General features: G+C 46.5%; 1 protein-coding gene across 1 annotated transcript in view; it reads left to right on the plus strand.

Annotated features, from left to right (window-relative positions):
• Nucleotides 1-20,646: 20,646 nt before the first annotated feature.
• Nucleotides 20,647-22,666, plus strand: part of EPB41L3 (erythrocyte membrane protein band 4.1 like 3) — a 150,527-nt gene continuing 148,507 nt past the window's right edge. Inside the window, exon 1 of the mRNA XM_063326595.1 lies at nt 20,647-20,699. The gene's annotated coding sequence lies outside the window, so the exon portion shown is untranslated. The remainder of the gene's footprint in view (nt 20,700-22,666) is intronic.

Consider the following 22,666-nt stretch of genomic DNA (forward strand, 5'->3'; position numbering starts at 1 on the left):
CCAGCCACCAAAACCTCCAGATTCCTCCTCAAAATTCCTAGGCTACAAGGTAATTCAGCATTGTCAGTCTGACAGCCTGGGACACATCTTGGAAAGGAACAGTTTGGGAGAAGATAAATAAAATTCAGTGCTGAAATGAAGAACACAAGGAGTACTTTGCAGGCAGTAAAGCTCATTTAATTCAATACAATGCTGAATTTAATATTCATTTTTATATTCAGTGTGACACAATAAGATGTTCCTGATTGCATTTATCTGGAGCTGCCATGGCATTTCAGACAGTTTCATTCCAGTTTGTGGAAGAGCTGGTTACAAAGATGTTGGCTAGAAAAATAATGCAACACATAAAGGTAAATATTTGTCGTAAAAACAGTAGATGGTAGCTGCCGCTTCCCCAGTACAGGCACTTTTCACTGATTGTCGCATATGCTGTGCCAGAGGCCATATTCCACCTTGAGCAAATGGCCTGTTAAAAACTAGAAAATAAACTCTTGATTTATTTCACCATCCACCCAAAGTCTTTTTTTCAGTTGAAGCTACGAAGCTTTGCTTGAAACACTTGAATCAATTGGTCGTTTCAAATAAAAATCGGACTTTCAGACTTACTCTTGATCGGTGGCAATAATAAACTACATCGTTTCAGTTACAGATATACAAATTGAAAATTACGTTGAATGATCTCCCAGATGGCAATCTGACATGGAGGACTGTAGCCAGCAAAGGCTTACTACATCTTTTTATCCTTGATGACAGTTGTTGTCCATAGGCTAAAGGAAAGCTATGAAGGCCTGAAGAACAAGAAGTTACGTTACTGTGCCTATGCAACTGCAGTAAAGGCAAGCTTGAGAGCACAAGAAATGGGCAGCTAGAGAATAGACTAACAAGTGGGAGGCCTGAGGTCCATCAAAAGACGAGCAGAAGTTCACAGATGACTGGAAATGCCACCAGAAGCGTGTGGGTAGGGAGATAGGAAGAGTAGGAATATATGGTAAAGGTACATGGCACAAACAGAGCTCATGCGGCTGGTAATGACCTAGAGAGTGTGTGCTTGATGTGTGGACAAAAATAATGATCACAAAAAAACATTCTATGCATGGAAAAATGGAGACGTGAAGTGTAAGAGACAGTAAAGGTGCCACAGTATGGCTCGGAGCTGCTGAGTAGCTGGATTCCCCTGCAAACTCTGTGGCCTGCAATGCACAGCACTGGGCTTTCTGTCTGCTGCAGTGCCCGAAGGGTGGTCCGTGCACCACAGTTCCTTTGCCAAAGCACCTCCTGCGGCTGGGGCAGGCTGACCTCCCAAACACCTCCTGAACATGCCTGTGGCCAGTGGGTGAACAGTTCTAATGGACCTCAATGCCAGGCAGCTCTGTACTCGGCACTGGTGAGGCCTTACCTCGAGTACTGTGTCCAGTTCTGGGCCCCTCTGTACAAGAGGAACATTGAAGCACTGGAGCGTGTCCAGAGGAGAGCTACCAGGCTGGTGAGGGGTCTGGAGACCAGGTCATATGAGGAGAGGCTGAGGGAGCTGGGCATGTTTAGCTTGGAGAAGAGGAGGCGGAGGGGAGACCTCATTGCCCTCTACAACTGCCTGAAAGGAGGTTGTAGAGAGGTGGGTGTTGGCCTCTTCTCCCAGGTGAATAATGACAGGACCAGAGGGAATGGTCTGAAGTTGCGGCAGGGGAGGTTTAGGTTAGATATTAGGAAGAATTACTTTACTGAAAGAGTGGTCAGGCACTGGAACAGCCTGCCCAGGGAGGTGGTTGAGTCACCATCCCTAGAGGTGTTTAAGAAACGTCTAGATGTGGCACTTCAGGGCATGCTCTAGTGACAGAGATTGTAGGTTGTTTGATTGGACTCGATGATCTTAAGGGTCCTTTCCAACCATGAAGATTCTGTGATTCTGTGATTCTGTGATAATATTGGTCAATAGGACAGGCAGACCTAGAAGGAGCAACCAAGGCTATTTGAGGAAGGGCACAGGCACCTAACTTCGGATGCTAGCAGAGGAAGGTGCCCAAATTAAGAGCTGCAACATGAAGAATGTGCAAACAGGGCGCCCACCTCATGGGGCCACCAGCGGCCACCGCAGGGAGCATGCATTGCAAGCCATCGCTTCTCTGAGTGCTTGTAATGTCCATAAAATAAAAGAAATATTTTATAGAACTTATCTTTAAAAATCACGGGTTTAAGATAAGACTAGGAGGTAGAATTACAGTCCTGAAGAGAAAGACTACACCTGAATCCCTGACTGCAAAACACATTTGATGTGAATGTCACCAGGCACGCCGCAGAGATGGGGGCAGTCAGTGACACCTTCAGACTGATTCTCCAGTGTCTCTTGCATCAGTAGAGGTATGAACGTCTGCCCCAGGAACAACACAGGTGCTGCAAACAACAACCAGGTCTCCGAACTATTGCTTTCTTTCCAGATGTTGAGGTGAGACCCATGCTACTGAAAGATGTCTCCCTGCTGATGATGTCATCTTGGACGGGAAGATAAAAGACAGCTTTTTATGTCAAGGCGGGGGTAGTTATCACAATCTGTTTCTCCTTTAGACAATATCACTGCTGTCAAGATCAAATTGAATGCTTTGTACTTTCAAATCAGGAAATGCAAGTTTCTTCTCAAAATCATCGCTAGGTGAGATTAAAATACAAACTGCAGTTCCCTTTAAAACAGAGGCCAGTACAGTCTGTGTAGTTGTGCCAAACTTTTCCAGCTTGCCAATTTGCTTGAAATAGGGGAAGTATAGTTTGGATGAGTACCCACTGTGTGCTCAAAATAGATCCTCGTTGTGCTTTTGGAAGTAACTAATCAATGAGCACTTTAATATAGAGACTTGATTTCCCACCAGTGTCATCCCTCCGTATAACTGGCATACTGCACTTCAAAACTTCCTTCTTTAGGTTCTCCACAGAGGCCTTTATTCACTCAGGCTTATCAGCTCCATATGTCCTGTACTGATCTTAGTGTCTTTTAACCAAAAAGTGTAGCGTGGCCTACTGGTTGTTTTGGACTACCTCCAAGGGCTAATTGGTAGCTCTTCGCATGTAGCTTTGCCATCACTTTTGGAATGATAAACCAGTGGGAAGAAAAAAAAAAAAGATTGATAGCCAGGCCACAGAGACCAAAGATCCTGAAGTTTGCCAGCTTGGTGAGGAACCTTATAAGAACAATTTAAATGAGAACAGCATTGGGTTTCTAATGGTATTTTGTTCTTGCTCTGTTTTCTCATCTCTTTCCAGTCTGCTAGTGCTCAGAGTGGAGACCGTGTGTGGTCCCACCGCAGCCATCCAGAAGGAGAGAATTAGTGGTCTGCTCCATGACATGATTAAAGAAAACAGGCTTATAAAATAAATACCAATTTAGTGGGATATGAACTTTGTCACTGGGAATGAAAAAGAACCTCAAATTCTAAAGTACTATTTAAAAATCTACCGATCCATAGAAGAAAAAATTAGAAAAACAACAAGATATTCTGTAGAGGGTCAGATCTGTTTTGCATCAGTCTCTTAGGGCTCTCCAGGGAAGAAAAGTCTCCGGAGGTGAGGGGAATCTTAGCTCCCGAAGCAAGTTTGCAGCAGAGTCTGGAACTGATCTGTGAGTCTCACAGGATGGTGCTGGCTGGAAGTACAGTATTTCCAAGTGAGCAATGCTTTATTGTGTGCCATGCTGCAAATACTTTTGCTGTTCTGATCTTACCAGACTGTGAACTATTCTCTTTTTTACTCCTGGGGGATCTCACAAAAGAGAATTATAAACAAACAAACAAAACCCTTCTCTTTGTTCCTGTGTCCTCTGACTCTTCAGTGAAGTTCTCCTCCTGTGAAGAGGAGGCCTGAATTGGAGCTGAATGGGTAAGCTGAGCTGAATAAATACATTTTGATGAGTTGGGGTCTCAGAAGTCCTCAGCAGTAGAAAGTGCATTGCTATAGATCCACCAAAGCATTTAAAAACTATGTCCAAGGCTCTCCAAGTACTGGTGATATTTGACCGATAACGAAAGTAATTTATTTGGCATCATCCCTTCCAGGAAGAAAACAAGCTAATGGCTTATTATTTGATAAGTGATTTCAACGGCAACATTTCTCATTCTCGAATAATGTTTTCATCCATAAAGGAGTATCAAATCAATGGTCGAGGTCTTTGCTAAAGCGAAAAAAGGATTTGGAGACTCTGAAAAGTCCTTCGCTTAGCTCAAATAGTTTGCATAAGCAATATGATGATGTTTCCACTTTGAAAACCATTTTCCCTGAAAATATGAAAAGTTCTTAACCAAGAAAGTATCTGTTACCTGGTACAGCTTTTGCTGCAATAAGTATTTCTTCCTGCAAATGGTCTACTAATCAAAACACAGAATGAATATGCTTTTTCTTCCACCTATGTATGTTATTGTAGTCTTACTTTGTTCAGAAACTTTAAAAAGAATTTTTTTTTTGGCAAATTTTCTGTCTTTCCAAGTGAATAAACATATATATATAAAAAATATATAATGCAAAATGCATACTTTTAAAAAATTGCTTAGTTGTAGATATTGGAGGAATTAGGATGGTTACTGCATCATTTATTTTGCAAGGAGCAAAAAATGCTGGCCAGAAAGTAGCTGAGTCATATTTACCTCTCTCAGGTGCCAGCCTGGAAGCTAAAGGCACTCAGAGATAATTGTAGGCAGCTCTAAAGTTATCTCCAGGCCAAGAGGGCTCTGCAGTGCAGTGCAAAGGGGCCATTTCATGGAATCATAGAATAGTTTGGGTTGGAAGGGACCTTTAAAGGTCATCTAGTCCAATTTCCCTGCAATGAGCAGGGACATCTTCAACTACATCAGGTGGCTCAGAGCCCCATCCAACATGACCTTGAAGGTTTCCAGGGATGGGGCATCTACCACCTCTCTGGGCCACCTGTTCCAGTGTTTTACCACCATCGTTGTAAAAAATTTCTTCCTTATGTCTAGTCTAAATCTACCCTCCTTTAGTTTAAAGCCATTACTCCTTGTCCTATCACAACCTATGTCCAGGCCCTGCTAAAAAGTTTGTCCCCATCTTTCCTGTAGGCCACCTTTAAGTACTGAAAGGCCACAATAAGGTCTCCCCGGAGCCTTCTCTTCTCCAGGCTGAACAACCCCAACTCTCCCAGCCTGTCCTCATCGGAGAGGTGCTCCAGCCCTCTGATCATCTTAGTGGCCCTCCTCTGGACCCGTTCCAACAGGTCCATGTATTTCCTTGCACTGAGGACTCCAGAGCTGGACACAGTACTCCAGGTGGGGTCTCACCAGAGCTGAGTAGAGGGGTAGAATCACCTCCCTTGACCTGCTGGCCACGCTTCTTTTAATGCAACCCAGGATATGACTGACTTTCTGGCCCGCGAGCACACGTTGTTGCCTCATGTCCAGCTTTTCAACCATCAGTACCTCCAAGTCCTTCTTGGCAAGGCTGCTCTCAATCCCTTCATGCCCCAGCCTGTACTGATACCAGGGGTGGCCCCAGCCCAGGTGCAAGCTGTGAGTCTCATTTCCATAAGACTCCAAGTGTGCTGCAGTGTAGCCAACACGTCTCAGAGCAACAGGCTGCGGGCCCTCCACTAGCACCCCGTCCCTCTAACCATTGCCTGTCACCCCACAGCTTGTCATGGACAAGCCTGATATTGCCCCCCTCTCACCTCAAGCCTCCTCAAGCCCCCCCTAGCTTCAAGCCTGGAAGTCTGGTGCCATGTAGGCCATCCCATTACTGAAAAACTCAAAACTGTGGTGGTGACACCATCCACAGAGCCACATATTCACAGACTGGGCCTGTCTGTTTCTTACAATGTCGCTGCCTACAACTGGGAGGAGAGAGGAAAGCCCCAAAGCCCTGAAGTCCCAAAGCCCTGAAGTCTCTTTTGATCCCCCTTGGACTATGTGTTGCAGCTTCATTGCCACCCACATGGAAGAGCAGTAATGGGTAATAGTCTGAAGGCTGCACCAGGCCAGGATGTTTCCTAGTGATATCCTAATAATAATGACTGGAAAGATGAGGGATTTCAATGGCTGTTTGTTAGACTATGAAGCAAGTTTGATTCTCAAAACTTGTTTGCGTTTACCAGCAGTACAGAAGTTCACTGGTGGAAATTTTTATGGAAAAAATATGGCAAAATATTAATATAAAGTATTTTTAAAAAATAAACAGTAGCATTTGTAACAGCTAAGGAACAGAAACCTATCAAATACCTCACAGTATTTGACTAAACTGCTACTAACATAAAGGGGGCCTACAGGAAGGATGGGAGGGACTCTTTATCACAGAGTGCAGTGATAGGACAAGGGGTAACGGTTTTAAACTGAAAGAGGGGAGATTTAGATTCGATATTTAGAATTACCCAGATGCGCTGTTTGCTTATTAACCAGAGGAGATAGAGTTTTCCATTTTGCTGGAAGCACACAGTGTTTGGAATCATTCCTTATCTCTTTTTGTCCAAAATGACAATGTAGGAACCTAGAAATGTTCCCTCCCTCCTATTACACCCATGTGGGAGGTGGTCTGAAGTCTGAAATCTGCAGGATGCATTTGGTTGTGCCAAGCAGCTCTCACATCTCTTAAATCCTAAAGAGCTATTGTCCAAACCAAACTGGAGCTTTGTGGAAATAATAGAAAGTGCCCACATTTCACAGCCTGGAGGTTTTAGAGTTCTCCACAGGATTAATTCTTTCTTAGGACCTTGTTTGGGCCTGGGGTACAGTGGGTAAAATTGCATTTGGGTTTGACAGAATGATACCCACCTCTCTCAAGTCTGAGCTGGGCCATTAGTATCTGTATCAGCTGCATCGGCCAGTCACAGGCTGGAACAAAATTTGAAATATGCTTTAGGAGCAATTGCTGATGGCTTCCTGCCTATAAGCAAGATAAAACAGATTATATCTACAGTCCCAAGGCACTTTTTTCATTTTGGTATGGTAATATTTCCTAAACCAAAATACAGTTAAACCGAGGAGTAGATAAAAATGGATAGAAAACTATCCCAGTTCATCACATTGTCTTTTGATACTATTTGCTATAGATATGTTTGTAGGACTGAGGTTATAAATCTAGGATTTTAATTATAGAATTCTGAAGTTAGGAATATTGAGTTTATTCTGTCAAATCTTTAATTCTGAGTTGTTCCTCCCCTGTTAGTAGATGGAATGGTTTTGCCAATGAATGCTATTGATTTTTTTTTTCCATTTTGGAGTTCAGTCAAAAATATTTTCATTTTTCAGAAAAAGCATTTCTGCAACAACTAAATTTGTTTGAGAGTTGAACTTCTACTGTTGCTTCTACTGCAAATCCTTGTTACCTCATGGCAAAATTATTCCATGTGATTTATTATCTCTATAGTGACTCACTTTACAAAAGGTAATGAATAAAAAATTATGCAATTCCTACAAAGTCTGGTATCGATGTAGAATGTTTTAATGCAATATAAATTGAAAGTTTCCACGTAAGACTTGGGAAAAGTTTTGCTGTTTAGGATGGAACAATCCATAGCACCACAAATAATGACTGGAGGGTGGCTAATGTGATGCCCATCTACAAAAAGGGTCAGAAGGAGGATCCGGGGAACTACAGCCCTGTCAGCCTGACCTTGGTACCAGGAAAGATCACGGAGAGGATCATCTTGAGTGAGCTCTCACGGCAAGTGCAGGGCAGCCAAGGGATCAGGGCCAGCCAGCACGGGTTTAGGAAAGGGAGGTCCTGCTTAACCAACCTGATTTCTTTCTATGACCATGTGCCCCGCCTTCTGGATGCAGAGAAGGCTGTGGACTTTGTCTATCTGGACTTCCGTAAGGCCTTTGGCACTGTGCCCCACAGCATTCTCCTGGAGAAGCTGCCGAATCATGGCATAGATAAGTGTACTCTTCACTGGGTTAAAAACTGGCTGGATGGCTGTGCCCAGAGAGTTGTGATTAATGGGGTGAAATCCTCTTGGCAGCCGATCACCAGTGGTGTCCCTCAGGGCTCAGTTTTGTTTAATATCTTTATCAATGATCTGGATGAGGGGATTGAGTGCAGCCTCAGTAAGTTTGCAGATGACACCAAACTAGGTGGGAGTGTTGATCTGCCTGAGGGTCGGAAGGCTCTACAGAGGGACCTGGACAGGCTGGATCGATGGGCCAAGGCCAACTGTATGAGGTTTAATAAGGCCAAGTGCCGGGACCTGCATTTCGGTCACAACAACCCCAAGCAACGCTACAGGCTTGGGGAAGAGTGGCTGGAAAGCTGCCCAGCAGAAAAGGACCTGGGGGTGAAGGTGGACGGCCAGCTTAACATGAGCCAGCAGTGTGCCCAGGTGGCCAAGAAGGCCAACAGCATTCTGGCTTGTATCAGGAATAGCGTGGCCAGCAGGAGTAGGGAAGTGATCGTGCCTCTGTACTTGGCACTGGTGAGGCCTCACCTCGAGTACTGTGTTCAGTTCTGGGCCCCTCTGTACAAGAGGGACATTGAAGTGCTGGAGCATGTCCAGAGGAGAGCTACCAGGCTGGTGAGGGGTCTGGAGACCAGGTCATATGAGGAGAGGCTGAGGGAGCTGGGCATGTTTAGCTTGGAGAAAAGGAGGCTGAGGGGAGACCTCATTGCCCTCTACAACTACCTGAAAGGAGGCTGGAGAGAGGTGGGTGTTGGCCTCTTCTCCCAGGTGAATAATGACAGGACCAGAGGGAATGGTCTGAAGTTGCGGCAGGGGAGGTTTAGATTAGATATTAGGAAGAATTACTTTACTGAAAGAGTGGTCAGGCACTGGAACAGCCTGCCCAGGGAGGTGGTTGAGTCACCATCCCTAGAGGTGTTTAAGAAACGTCTAGATGTGGCACTTCAGGGCATGCTCTAGTGACAGAGATTGTAGGGGGTTTTTTTGTGTGTGTATGGTTGGACTTGATGATCTCAAAGGCCCCTTCCAACCATGAAGATTCTATGATTCTATGAAACTCATCTTCAGTGTGAGGAAAAATTCCTTGGCACCATCGTGCTTTCATCGCAGTAACCTTTGGTAGTCAATATCCATTAGCTATTTTCCTTCTGTCTTATTATAAATCTGAATTAAAATCTCAAATTCTTCTCCAGTAACCTGCTGTATTAGCTTTATTATAGGCATGAAATTTAGTCAATAATGTTCTAATTCAGGTGAGCACTTAATGGTTACGTTTAAAAGTAATTTTGTTCTTTTAGATGTTTTACCGAGCAAGGTAAATTTTATGGAAAGAGTCTAAAACGTATTAAAACCAGTTTTGTAAATAACATAGAGATGTGAAAGTTTCTCTTATCAAGCTAAAAGGTTGCGGAATAAATGCTAAGTGACAAGTCTGACTGTAATATTAATTTTGAAGGCACAGTACGTCCTCTGAACTGGCACAGCCACAGGATTATTGAAGAAATGTTAACACTAAAACACATGGTTGACCTTCTTCCCAAACTGCTGATCACGCTTTTAAGGCTTTATGTTTTCCTGCACAGGTGTCAGGCTCAGCTCTCTGCTGGGGTGGATCACGGGGGCCCCATCAAAATCCGTGCCGTACACCCCTTTACACTACCCACGACTCTGGCATATGGCGTGTATGGCACGGGATGGGCAGGTGTGGTTGAGAGCAGCCGGGAAAGATTTTTAGCACATAAATTCGTCTGTGAAAAACAGACTGACAAAACGAGTCTTAACCACTGCAAGCAAGACAGCCTGCTAGATCAGATGTGTAAGGTGTAGCGTAGTGGGAGACAAATTGCCATAAAGAATTCACAGAAAAAGTTACAGCTTTCACTAAAATAATACATGCATGGAAATGTGTATCAATTTTTATTCTTTAGGGACTTTATATATTCTTTAGTCTTTACAGAAGTAACGCTGAAGTCAGAAGGCCTTCCTGCAGACCCTTCCTGCATTGTTAATATTCCAGGATACAATCCTGCTGCTCTTTACAAGCTCTTTCCTATTGCCTCGCTGGAGTGATGACCGTATGATGACCATCCAGTATTGCTCATAAAAAGCACATTAATAACAGGTAGGGGTTTGCTGTGTAGTTAGATTTTTGTTCTTCACACCTAGTCTCCACTTTAATATTCAGGTTAGAAATCATAAGTAAAGCAGGTGGCTGCCTTCTGTGGGGCCAGCTTTCAAAAGGGGACAAGCCGTATCTTTTCCGTGCAGATTCACTGTCTCTCCAGCAACATTTGAAAAATTATGGCTTTAGTTTTGGAAAGCTTTTATGCTCCACTCATACAACTAAGAAAGATGCTACTGGTGTCAAAGAAGAACTGAACTTAGATATATCCGCTTCACTGCTTTGGCAATTGCATGCATTTGCTTTTACTGTGTGGAGTTAGTAAATCATATAAAAGAGGTCAAATATGTAAACATATTTGTAGTTGTTGAGTCTAATTGACGCTATTCTGCGTTTCTTAATGCATTACCTATTGTTTGCAGGATCTAGTCCATTCTTCAGCTCATTTGAAGTCTTTTGTTTTTTTTAAGTAGGGCCCTCATGAATGTTAATAATCTCTTTCTTTCTATAATAAGTAAGAAGCCTATTTGAGGTCCTGTTTTAATCATTAGTTTTGATCCTTTTATTTAAAAATGAAAATTAACTTTAAAAAAAAAGATTCCACATTGATACTCACCCAAGACAAACATTATCTCTCTAAGGAATTATCGTCTTTCAGTCTCTTTCAGTCTTTCAGTCACTAATGGGAAGGGGCTGGACTAATTTTCTGGATTTTTTTAATGATGCATGTACCGGTTGCTTTTCCGAAAACTTTTGCAGCTGTCAGGAGCTTAAACTCTTCCTCTCCAGAGCTGGAAATCTGTGGTCTAGTCAAGGAGAATAGTATGGTCTGAAAACATGTGTAAGTCCATTAGATACTCCTGCTTCAAGTACATATTTTTTTAATATAACATTTGGTGCAGATTATCGATCATCAGTATGTGCAATGGTCCTTTTGTAACTGATCCATGATCCGTGCTGTAAAATCACATATGGCAACCTAACGGGTTGCAGTAGTAACTGTAGCGGTAACAGTAAATGCCATAGAGAAATGCCATAGTCAAAATATAATGGCTGCCAGGAGGCACTTTTACAAATTTTCTGATCCTCAGAATGTTTTCAGCTCACTTGTCATCTTTATTTTCCCCACTATAAAAGCCTAAGCTTTAATGAAAATAGTAAAATAGCATGCTCTGCTCAATTTCTTAGGTTTGTGGCAGCTCACGTGGAAATAAAACCAGCCTCACCTACAGCTGGACCTGGCCCTCCCTGTCCATCCTTAGCCCACCTGTGTCAGCAGATGCAGCGCAAGCCCCGTAAATCACAGTGCCTGCCTTAGCACCAGCTCTGACTCCCAGCCCATCCAGCCAAACTGGGACAAAGGAGTCCCCAAAATAACCCTGACAGCGGACATTTCCAGCAGCGGTGTGCCCAAACTCTCACAATTCAGAGTGCGTCCTTCACAAGGCAGGGCTAAAAGCAGGCACTGCCCCCGCAGCCCAACTCTTTCATGGGATATCCAGCCCCGGGGCGAGGACCGCTGGAGGTCCTGCACTGTGTTTTGAGCTCCCACTGCTGCACCAGGGCTAAAACACAGGTACAGTTACTATAGCAAAGTGCAATTATAAGTCCTCACTATTTCACATTGTTTAAAAAAAAAAAAAAAAAAAAAACACACAAGGAAAAAAAGAAGGAAAGAAAACCAAGACAGAAGTCAAAAGCTAGGGAATCTGCAATTCACATTTATAAGATTCCGATCTGTCAGCTCATCCCAAACTCAGGGGGATCTGAATCCTTCCCTCCTCCCCTCTCCCTACATATCAAGGCTTTCCTCCCACCTCCCAGGGCTACGCACACTTCCCACCTCAGCTCTTACCACAAGCTTCCCTCCGCTTCCACAAACCGTGTGCGGGAGAAGGCAAAAACGGGGGAGCTGCCATGCCGTGCTTCGGGTATCCGAGTCCTTAGCATTGCAATGGGGTAGTGAGAGGCAGGGGCTGACAGGGGATATGCCAAATAAATACTCCAAATAAACATTCATCTGTCTTTAACTATGAGGCACCTGTTCGCTGAGAGGATTAAGGCATACATTTCTGTCCCCCTGCGTTGCTAGACTTCTTCTGTGAGCGTTGGCACAGAAATGCGGGCTAGAATTTTCACCTTCAAATTGGAGCTATTTTTGTGGTATCAGTGAAAAAGCCCAGATTACAAGCAACCAGCTCAGACTACAGATTCACAATTTCCACCGTCAAATTAAAAAAGGTTCAGTCAGACATGACAAAAAGCATTTTCTACGGGCTTCATGAACACGTTCATAAGGGAGGATGGCTTTTCAACAAACTGAAAAGGGACATATTTAAGGGAAATGTAATAAAACTTTGCTGCTTTGATACCGTATATCATCCTGAAGGGATTTATCATGTCACTGGGGTAGAGAGCGTTGCTTCTCTTGAAGCGTTTCCACAGACAGCCCCAGGAAATCAAGCTGCGACACACATCTGGGTAGCTCCGTACACAAATGGCACCGCACTTAAAGATGAGGAGTTGGCAAGAAAAAAGCAGTAGTCCATGCATGATTACTCATTTCTGCAAACTCTCAGTTCAACAAGAACAGCTAAAGTCAGGTAAGAGGGATTTTTGGCATCAAATGTTGGGGTTTTTTTCATGCCACAGACAGTCCAGACGCAAAACCTTACCCAGAGAACCACCTAAAGGACAGTAAACTAATATTTTACCATTTCAAAAAAGCTGCCAAAACACACATCTTCAAAAAGCATAGAAGGAAATGTGAAACACTAGTAGCATGGCATGATCCAGTGTTTGCACTAAAATAACAGGTGTGGAAGATAAATATGTTCAGAGAAATCAGAACAGCTTAAAAAATTCATCAGGCTGGAAGTATTTAAGCAGCTGAAAGAGTTATTCATACAAATTAGATGTTGCTTTACTGTTTATGCCTAAAGGAAGAAAGGTTTCATAACTTTGTGGGAGAAGCTGTGTAGCTCCAAGGTTGCAATACACATCTTTTTCAGGCTGTTTTTCGAGAAGAGCCCTAATTGATAGTGGGATGGGACTCTAGCTGGCTTTATGGGAGACTGATTTAAGCACTGTAGGTTACATGACGTTGCAGTTAGATAAGGCTGCTCCCTGCAGGAAGCCAAAGTTCGCAGAGTTCTAGGGTCGCTGCAAATCGAAATCGTTTTTACGGGTCAGGTAAGCACTCTCTGTTAAAACACCATATTTCTTTTCTGCCGAAACACAGGAGGACTGTACAGTTAGAAGCAGCCTTCTTGTTTGTGAGATGTTTTTCTGGGTTTTTCAGAGTCGGAAAGAAAAAAAAAAAGTCATTTATTCTTGGCTACCTTTCTGGGGCCACACACACGCACTGCCTGTCCGGCTGCTTGCTCGCTTTGTGCTTCTTTCCACCCACAAGCTAATGCAGAGCTTCAATCAAATCAATGCCCCGTTTCCTGTTTTTGCAACCAGTTTCCAGTGAAAGCCCTCTAGCCACATGGCCGAGCTTCCAATCCAGCCTTCCTATATTGTGTTGCACCTTGGGCGGTGGCTCGTCTTGTTTCAATTACCACTAAACAAATGAGGCTTTAATTTCTCTTTCATTTCGGTTGAAAGAAAGACGATCAGCATGCCCTTCCACTTCAGTGTGGTCTGTGATTGTCCAGACTTCACACTTGCAGGCAGCCACCACTCCTGTCACACAACACAACATGCCTCTTGCATATTCAGGTCAACCAGATCAAGGACAGATGTTTCTCTGGTTTTACTGCGCTTTTGGCCTGGACTGATGAGCCATTATAGGCCAGAATGGCCGACCCACAATACTGCCATCTCCTTCATCTTGACATAGCTTTCTGATTGGAAATTGTCTAATTTGTTCTAATTTGAAACATGGGAGCATACGCATTCCATCCCAAACTTCGAACAGAAATACTTTTATTTCAAACTGAAGAATATACCTACTTTGCATCACTAATTGGGAGATCCGTGTGGATTTATTTAATTTTTCGATTAATGCAGTCATAAATTGGATGGCAATGGATGAAAAAATATTCTTTCTTCTACAAGCATAATATGGTTTTAATACACTGGTATGTTGTTGATGATGTGTAACATATTTTCTTCCATCGAAGTCAGAAAATGGAATTTCAGTGGAGTATTTTGCTGTTTTCTTATTGAGAAGTAGGAAGAGTGCCGCTCTGTGGGGCAACTGAATTAGTCACAGAATCACAGGGTGGCTGAGGTTAGAAGGGACCTCTGGAGGTCACCTGGCCCAACTCTCCTGCTCAAGCAGGGCCACCCGGAGCCACTTGCCCAGGATCATGTTCAGATGGCTTTTCAATATCTCCAAGGAGGGAGACTCCAAAACCTCTCTGGGCAACCTGTGCCATTGTTCGATCACCATCACTGTAAAAAGTGTGGGGAGGGTTGTGTTCAGGTGCAATTTCATGTGTTTCCATTTGTGTCCATTGCCTCTGGTCCTGCCACTGGGCACAACTGAAAAGAGCCTGGTTCCCTCATCCTCATTCAGGTATTTATACACGTGGGAAAGATCCCCCTGAGCCTGCTCTTCTCCAGGCTGGACAGTCCCAGTTCTCAGCCTCCCCTGATGCCTCAGAAGCCAGCATCCCTTAATGATCTTCAGGGGCCTTTGATGCACTCTCTCCAGTGAGTCCATGTCTGGGAGCCCAGAAGGTGACCCAGCACTCCAGCTGTGGCCTCACCAGTGCTGAGCAGAGGGGAAGGATCACCTCCCTCGACCTGCTGGCAACACTCCTCCTAATGCAGCCCGGGATACCATTGGCTTTCTTTGCTATGAGGGCACCGGCTGACCACCAGCTTGTTACCCACTAGGACCTCCAGGTCCTCTTCTGCAGAGCTGCTTTCCAGCTGATCAGCCCCCAGCCTGTACTGGTGCCTGGGGTTGTTGTTCCCCAGGTGGAGGACTTTGCATTTCTCCTTATCGAACTTCACGAGATTCTAATCTCCGTCCTGTCGAGGTGCCTCTGGATGGCAGCACAATCCTCTGTTGTACCAGCCACTTCTCCCAGTTCTGTGTCACCTTCAAACTTGCTGAGGGTGCACTCTGCCCCATCGTCCAGATCATTAATGAAGATGTCACACAGTATTGGTCCCAACATCAAGCCCTTGGGTACACCTCTAGTGATTTGCCCCCAGCTGGACCTTGTGCCATTGATCACAACCCTCTGGGCCTAGGCATTCAGGGAGTTTTCTGTCCACCTCACTGTCCTCTTATCTAACTCATACATCAGCAGCTTACCTATGAGGGTCTTACAGGAAACAATGTCAAAACACCTTACTAAAGCCAAGGTAAACAACATCTACTGCTCTCCCCACATCCACCAAGCCAGTCACCTCATTGTAGAAGGCTGTCAGTCCACTTGAAATGTCGAATAATGTATTTCTTGCTATTCTTTTCGGGGGTCAAGCTATGGAGGCTGCAAAACCAGCATTTCATATGACGGGATCCTAATTCACCGTAATTAATTTAAAGTCTTTCCTGCACAATTTGATAGATATGCACTACAGATTGTTATTATTCTGAAATTCATTGAAATTATTCACTAAATAAGGAGACAATCAATAAGCAAGGAAAACTCAGGTGACATAGCAATGGCTCTGCCATTTTTTGTTAAAAAATTGCAAATGACATTTTCTTATCAACAGTGAAAAACTGCTCTTGTGACGTGGGGAAAGAATGATGCTAAAGTAAATTCCTTTCGCTGAACGAAAACATGGTTCAGGATGAATTTAAAATATTAGACGGCATGATGTGGACACCTAATTACAGTCATAGCTAGCTATAAACGACCAGTTAGATCATCTAGTCAAGTCCCCTGACGATGCTAAATTGAATTTTCATGCATTTTGTATTGTTTTAGGCAGCCTGGGCACTTGGAGTAAATGTGATAAACATATTTTTAAATAAAAGTAATTCTGCGGTGTCTCAGGAGTCTGGAGAGAGAGAGAAAGAATTATTCTATCAAACCACTCTGTGTTGATACTTCAGGTTAGCCTCATTTCAGCTTTACAAGTAAAAGCTGTCAAGCTTTAAAGGAGGCCTCACTGCACAAAGAAATCAATGATAAAGTGCACATTGATTTCAATAAATCTGTTTCAGTCCCAAAACCATATATTTGCTGGGGCAGGGACGCTGCCTCTTTCTGTCTTTTTGTCTTTCAAACATCGTGTGCGCTGATAGTGTAAAAATAAAGCTGTGGGTAGCTCTAATCTCAGATAATAATGACCTCTGATTCGAGAGCAATCCTCAGGGACCGGCAAATTATAACAAACCCTGCCCTGGTCCTTCTAACAAACCCCATCGATTTAAAATGACCCGGCGTGAGCAAAGCTGCTTCTGTGGTGTATAGTTTCATTTGCTGGAAAAGGAGCGTTTAAACAAGTGCTCTTGGGTTTTCCTGTAAGCAGGGAAGTTGTCAGACCAGAAAACTTTTCAGGAACCGATTTGCACGGCACGGGAGCGAGGATCCGTGCCGCAGTGGAAGGTCTGCGCGATGCCCTTGGAGGGCAGAGGATGGCAGGGACCATGCAGAAAGGCCTTTCCTCAGAGAAAGCGCCAACTGCACAGTATATTACTGTAGTATTTATTACTGCAGTATTTATTACTGCTTTTATGTGAACCCAAACTTAATTGTAAATCTGTGCCTCTGGCCTCATCCTCAGAGCACAGAGCTGAAGAAGGGCTGGACTGCTCCTTCAGAGCTTGAAGAACAGCCACCGCCAGGCAACCTTCTCCCACGACTTGGTCTCCCGGCAGCGTGCTAAAAAGCAGTGGCAGATGAAGCATTATTAATTAGGTTCATTTAAAGTAAAAAAAAAAAAAACAAAACAAAAATACACGACTGCCACACAAATAATACGGAGGGCCCATAAAAGTTTGGATATATGAGGCCAGCTCACGCTAGGAAGTACTGATATGTGTGGGAATAATGATGCTCTCTGGTGTAAATGGGTCTTTAGAGTGATCCTGTAAATACTTCCCCTCGTTCATCACCCGGCGCTCACAGGCTCTGCTCTCTCCTGAGCCGCCCCCCTGGGGCTTCCATGTTCGCATCACGGTCAGAGACGTATGTCCTCTCTGTCGCAAGGTTTCAACTTTATGTCACCTATTACCACAGGTTGTCATACCTGTTACCGTAAATCAGATTAACATTCTCCTAATGCCGCTTCTGTGAGGGAACCTTCGCCAAGGAATTTCAGAGAGGGGTGCTTAGGATGGCAATTTTAGTAAGGAGAGATGCCTGTACAACGTGCTGAAAGCATTAACCACAATATAAGCAAAGCAAAAAAATGCCTAGAGCAGTTACAGCCTATTGAGTAAATACGTAACGAATGTATGAAAGCCACCTCCTGAAACGTGGCTTTGGAAATATGAGCAGAGAGTACCGGAGGAGGGTCAGCGTGATTTATTTCTGTTTTACCTGCCCCAGAACACTCTCATTTCCTGATGAACACAATGACTTGGCACAACTTGAAGCCCGGCAAGTCAGATTTCTCTCAGCAGACATCCTGATCACTCTGATGGATATTTTAGGAAGTTGCCATTAGTTCCTTTAATTAATGCCTCCCCGACAGGGACTGGCGCGGCCTTTTCCCACATCAGCGGAACAAAATATGCTTTGGCCATTTTGTCCAATAAAGACGGGCCGGGCGATTGCTTCCGAATTGCCTGAAGCCAGTTCCCCCAAACCCCCAGGTACCGGCTGCCATCCGTGGCAGAGCACCAGCTTCCCCTGAGAGCCTTCCCACCCCTAGCACTTATTTTATACCATTTTTTCTACACACTTCGTTTCTTCCCAGAGGCCCCTTGACCTTAGAATGGGTAAGAAACCCATTATACCATGGGGTGCATCATCATTCCTTTCTGCAATAGCCAGTGGAAATCTGCATGGCGTGATTCAAACCACTTTCCCGCTCACAGTTTCACTCCTTGCCTCACAGCCCTTCTCCAGCTGGGAAGCCCAGCCTCACAGTCCCCAGCTGGAGCCGTGTCCCCCCAGTGTGACAATGCCAGCTCTCGGCTGGTGGACACCCGCTGATGCATCAGCCAGGGCTGTGTCCCAGCTCCCCGGTTCCCAGTCTCCCCTGCCATAGACCGGGGACTTTAGTTTCTATGAATGCTTTGCCAAACAGCAGAAAAATCAAGTCAGGCCATTTAACTAAATTTTGCCTCTGGCTCTTTGAGCCCATCACGTCTTGCATATCAATTGGCAAAGCTGTAAAAGTCAATAACTGTACATAGCTCCCCAGTTAATAAATAAATAAATAATTAAATAAATGCAGACGTCCAGGAAATTTGCTCGCCACACAACTCCCTTCGATAGCAGGATATTCTCGCTGAGCCAACCTAAGCATAACTTATCGCAGAAAGTTATCTCGCTTGCCGAACAAAAAAAAATTTTCCTCGTTGGAACTTCAACCTTTGCCACTGGCGGCTGGCACCCCCATGCCCCTGTTGTGAGGAGATCCCCCCCACGGGTATCCTTTGAACTCTGAAAACTACGAGTGGTGGATTTCAGCAACAATTTGCACCGCGGGCAAACTTCAGGCCGAGGTGCCAGCAGGCGCTGTTGGCTGAGGGCCAAGGGACGCCGGAGACCTTCTCACCCCAGCCCGGCGCTGCTGCGTTTGGGAGGGAGCCCGCCCGGGAAGACAGCCTTCCCTGCCACCGGGCAGAGGGATTTGCCAGGCCTTAAGCGCCAGTGCAGCGTAGCCGTCAGACTTTCTAATTGCGGCGATTCTGGCTGCCTCCCACGGGGAGATAAGTCAGCCTCGTGGTGACTTACAGACCTCTTTAGGGTCAGGTATAAGCTTGGCGTTAATGACTTAGGCATGACACCCAAAGTGGCTGGCCTGGGGAACACTCTTCCCGTCGCCCGGTGGGACGTCTCACAATCACTTTGCCCAAGACAAGCAATGCCTGAGCTGTTCTGGCTCTTCCTCGGTGTGCTTTTCTCCAGGAAATTTCCCGCTTTTGCGTGGGTATCCCCATCACCTCCAAATGTGGCTGAGGGTTTCCCATCCTGGGAAGCTTTCATTCCCAGAGCTGTGACCTCACTTCTCCAGGGGCGGTCGCTCCCAAATCCAAGGGGGGATTCCCACTATCTGGAAACTGCCTTTTCACACTCCTGCCAGTGCAGCTGTATTATCATTTCTGTCCCACACCTCCTACACACTGTCCTTCCCTGTGTCTAGAGCACTCTCGTGCAAGGGCTACCTATAATTTAAACAAAACAAAAAAGGCAGAAAATTGCTATGGGCCACTGAGGGAAGGAGACCGGTAGGATGGGGATCTCGCGTTTTCTGGCCCGGGAAGCCCCGGGGCTGCTCACCCGGCCCCGTCCCTCCGCTGTTGCGAAGAAGTTGGTGGTTCCCCCGGGTCTGTCCCGCAGCGCTGGCCCGGTGACACGGCGCCCGGGCCACCGCTGCCGCCTCGGGGCATTAACCGCCGGGTTGGGCTCGTTCGGACCGGGCGGCAGAGCCTGCATCGCGCCCTCTCGGCGCCGGCGCCGGGCTCCTCGTACGCCTGATGGCACAAAGTAGCGCCGCGGAACCGAACCACTTTTATAATTTTCCCTTTTTTTTTTTCCCCTAAGAAAGAGGAAAAAAGAAAAAAAAAGGACCGCGGAGAGGGGGTGGCAGGATAAGCCGATACCCTGCACCGCTCCCCGCCTGCTCCCCACCGCCAGCTCCGCGGGCGGAGGGGCTCCGGTCCCCCCGCTTCCCACCGCTCCCCGGCCGCCCCCGCCGGGGCTCCGGGCGGGCGGAGGCGGGGCGGCGGCGGCGGCGCCAATGGGGATCCGGGGGGGGCGGGCCGAGCCGTGCCGTGCGGGCTGCCGGACTCCGCTGGGCGCTGCAGGTGGGAGCCTGGCTCCGCGGCGGCGCGTAACTTCGGCGGGCCGGGGCTGTCGGCGCCAGCCTTCCCCGGCGGAGAGCGGGAGGAGGCGCCTCCCACAAGCGGCGGAAAACACCTCCCGGGGCAGGCTCAGGTGAGGAGCCGCCGTACCTCGCTCCCCCGCCATCGCTTACCCCGGGCCGCTTCTCCCCTCCGCCCGGCCCGGCCCGGCTCGGCGCAACGGGGCCCGCCGGGTCGCGATGCGCAGGGGGACCGCCGAGCTGTCCTTGGCTTGAGGTCAACGGGGAGGGCCGAGGGGCGTGCGCTGCTGCCCCGGCCGCCCCCGCTGCGCACCGCACCGCTCCGCTCCGCAGGGTCTGCGGCGCGGGGTCGCCTCTTCCCTTTCCCCGGGCTCCGCTTTTTCCTTTTAGCTGTTTGGGGTGTCCGCCCTCCCCCCCCCCCAACCCCCCCGCCCCTTCCCCGCCGTGGGTTGTTTCGGGGTGCCCTCGGGCAGGGCTCGCCCCGTCTCCGGCGGCGGAGCGGGCTGCGCGGTGCGGTGCGGTAGTGCCGCAGGCGGGTACGGCTCTGTGCCGGAGCCTGTCCCTCAGCCGCCCTTCCCGCCTCTCCCCCTCTCTTTCCCCTCCGCGGAGGAGCGCGGCATCTCCGGCAGAGGGGTTTTGGGGGGGCGCAGAGGCGGCCGCAAAGTTGCGCGGGGCTTTGCGCGGCGGGGGCGGCTGCGGAAGGAAGGGGGGGGGGGGTGGTGGATGGGGCGGGGGGAGCCGCGCTGCGCTGCGCAGGTTGGAGCGCGGCCGCGGGAGCATCTGCGGGTAAGCTCAGCCGGTGCTAATGGGGGGAGTGTGTAGGGGGCTGAAGCCCGTTTTTGGGGTGGTTTAGTGTGGGCTTGTGGCCAGTCCTGATGAAGCCGCAAGGTTTTGCGGGCGGGCGGCGGGGTCGGTGCGTCTTTAGCGTTAAAAATGTTTAATAGTGGATATTTATGAGGTGTGTACCCCCCCCTTCTCTACCTTTTCGGATGTTGAAAAAAAAAAAAAACAAAAAAAAAATCAACAAAAACTACTCAGCCGGCGACACTTACATTGCTGTAGTAACAGCAGTTCATTAGAAAAGTGATACTGGCAGGAAAATTAAAAGTAGTAGTAATAGAGCGGCGGGAGTGGTTGCGGGAAGCGCCGGGGCATCGGCTGCACCGCGCTCCCCGCCAGCGGTGGGGGGGATGGAAAGGGTTCGGGAGGGGGGAGCGCGGAGGGGCTGCTCGGGAGCGTGTGGGCATGCGGGGGGCCGGGGCTGGGAGCGCAGGGTGCAATGCAGAACTGGAAGGACCGAAACTCTGCATTTTTTGGTGCACAGTTCAGCGCTGGGTGGCCATTTTTCTAATTTTTCCTGACGGGCTGTTGGACCCCCAAAAATGCTCGTTTGGGACTTAAAAAGACACCCCCACCCCCCTTTCCTAGAGCTGTGTAGATGCCAAGCGCTTGCATTTTTGGATCCCAAATTGGTGATCCTTCCTCAAGCTTTAAACCTCATTAAAATGTAGCTAACCATTAGTGAGAAGGATTTCTCCCCCCCCCCCCCCCCCCGCCCCCACTGCTCTCTGTCTCTCTGGAGTTGGTATGGTCGTTCCCCTGTTCTTTCCAGGGAAGGATTTAGTGCCTGGTGTGATGGCTGAAATGGTGACACGCAATTCAGCGTGCTGGCAGACGCTTACCTTTTTTCAGAGTTTGGGATAGGTTCAGGCAATATTAAAAGCTTGCTAAGAGGATACCGTTATATGGTTTCCTCCATTTTTGGGCTATATTAGAAGCAGTCTAAAAATATTGGTTCATAATTCCTCACACTGTGACTATAAGACTTTCAAAGAAACATTCTTAGATAGGCTTTGTGGGTTTATGTCTTTTTTTTTTTCTTTTTTCCTTTTTAACCTTGGAAATTGTTAGTCCTGATACCCACTAGGAATCTGCTCTGGTATCCTTGCTCTTGTAACTTGGAGGCATCACTATTAATTCTGAATTGAACAGTTTTTAACATCAAATTCTCATTATTATGAAGGGTTGGGTATTTTAACAAGAATTCCTGAAGAGATACCCCCTAATGTTCCTAGAACACCCCCAGCCTTTGCCAAGTGCCATAAACGTGTGCAGTTAATGTCAATTTGTCAAGAAAATGGCCTTGTCTTTGACTTTTTTCTTTTTTTAATTGGGAGACAGCAAGAAAACAGATTATCAGTATCTCAGTACTACTCCTGTCCTTCCTGCAGCAGCATTTGTCTCAGCATATGAAGTTTCTTTCAGAGGTAAATGTTATAGAAGTCCCTTGCTCAAATATTGGTTGCACATTACTGCCCAGAACTAGCTGAGGAAGGCACTTTACTATCTCGCGCAACCTTATCTGCCGTTCCACAACTTCATAACAAACCCATTGGAACATGAAATGACCTTGGAAAGGCATCTTTCAATCTGACACGAGGCATTCTCTTACGGGGAACAGCACTGCTCCACGCAAAGCTGATATTTTCAGATTGATGCTTCTAAACTGATTTTTTTTTTTTTTTTAAAGAGGGGAGGGAGATGGGTGGAATATTGAATTTGAAAGGAAAATATTTTTTTAAAAACAAACCCACTCAGCTGAAGTTGAAGCACCACTCAGCTGAAGAAGAGGTATATTAAGAATGTACATACGATAGTGACACTTAAGTCATGGGTGAAAACAAGTCTTCAATTTTAATCAAAGGAAAACAGCATTTCCTCTGCCAGTTCTGATTTGCTCATTCATGAGATCT

Source organism: Chroicocephalus ridibundus, chromosome 2, assembly GCF_963924245.1.
Source record: "Chroicocephalus ridibundus chromosome 2, bChrRid1.1, whole genome shotgun sequence".
Classification (NCBI taxonomy): domain Eukaryota; kingdom Metazoa; phylum Chordata; class Aves; order Charadriiformes; family Laridae; genus Chroicocephalus; species Chroicocephalus ridibundus.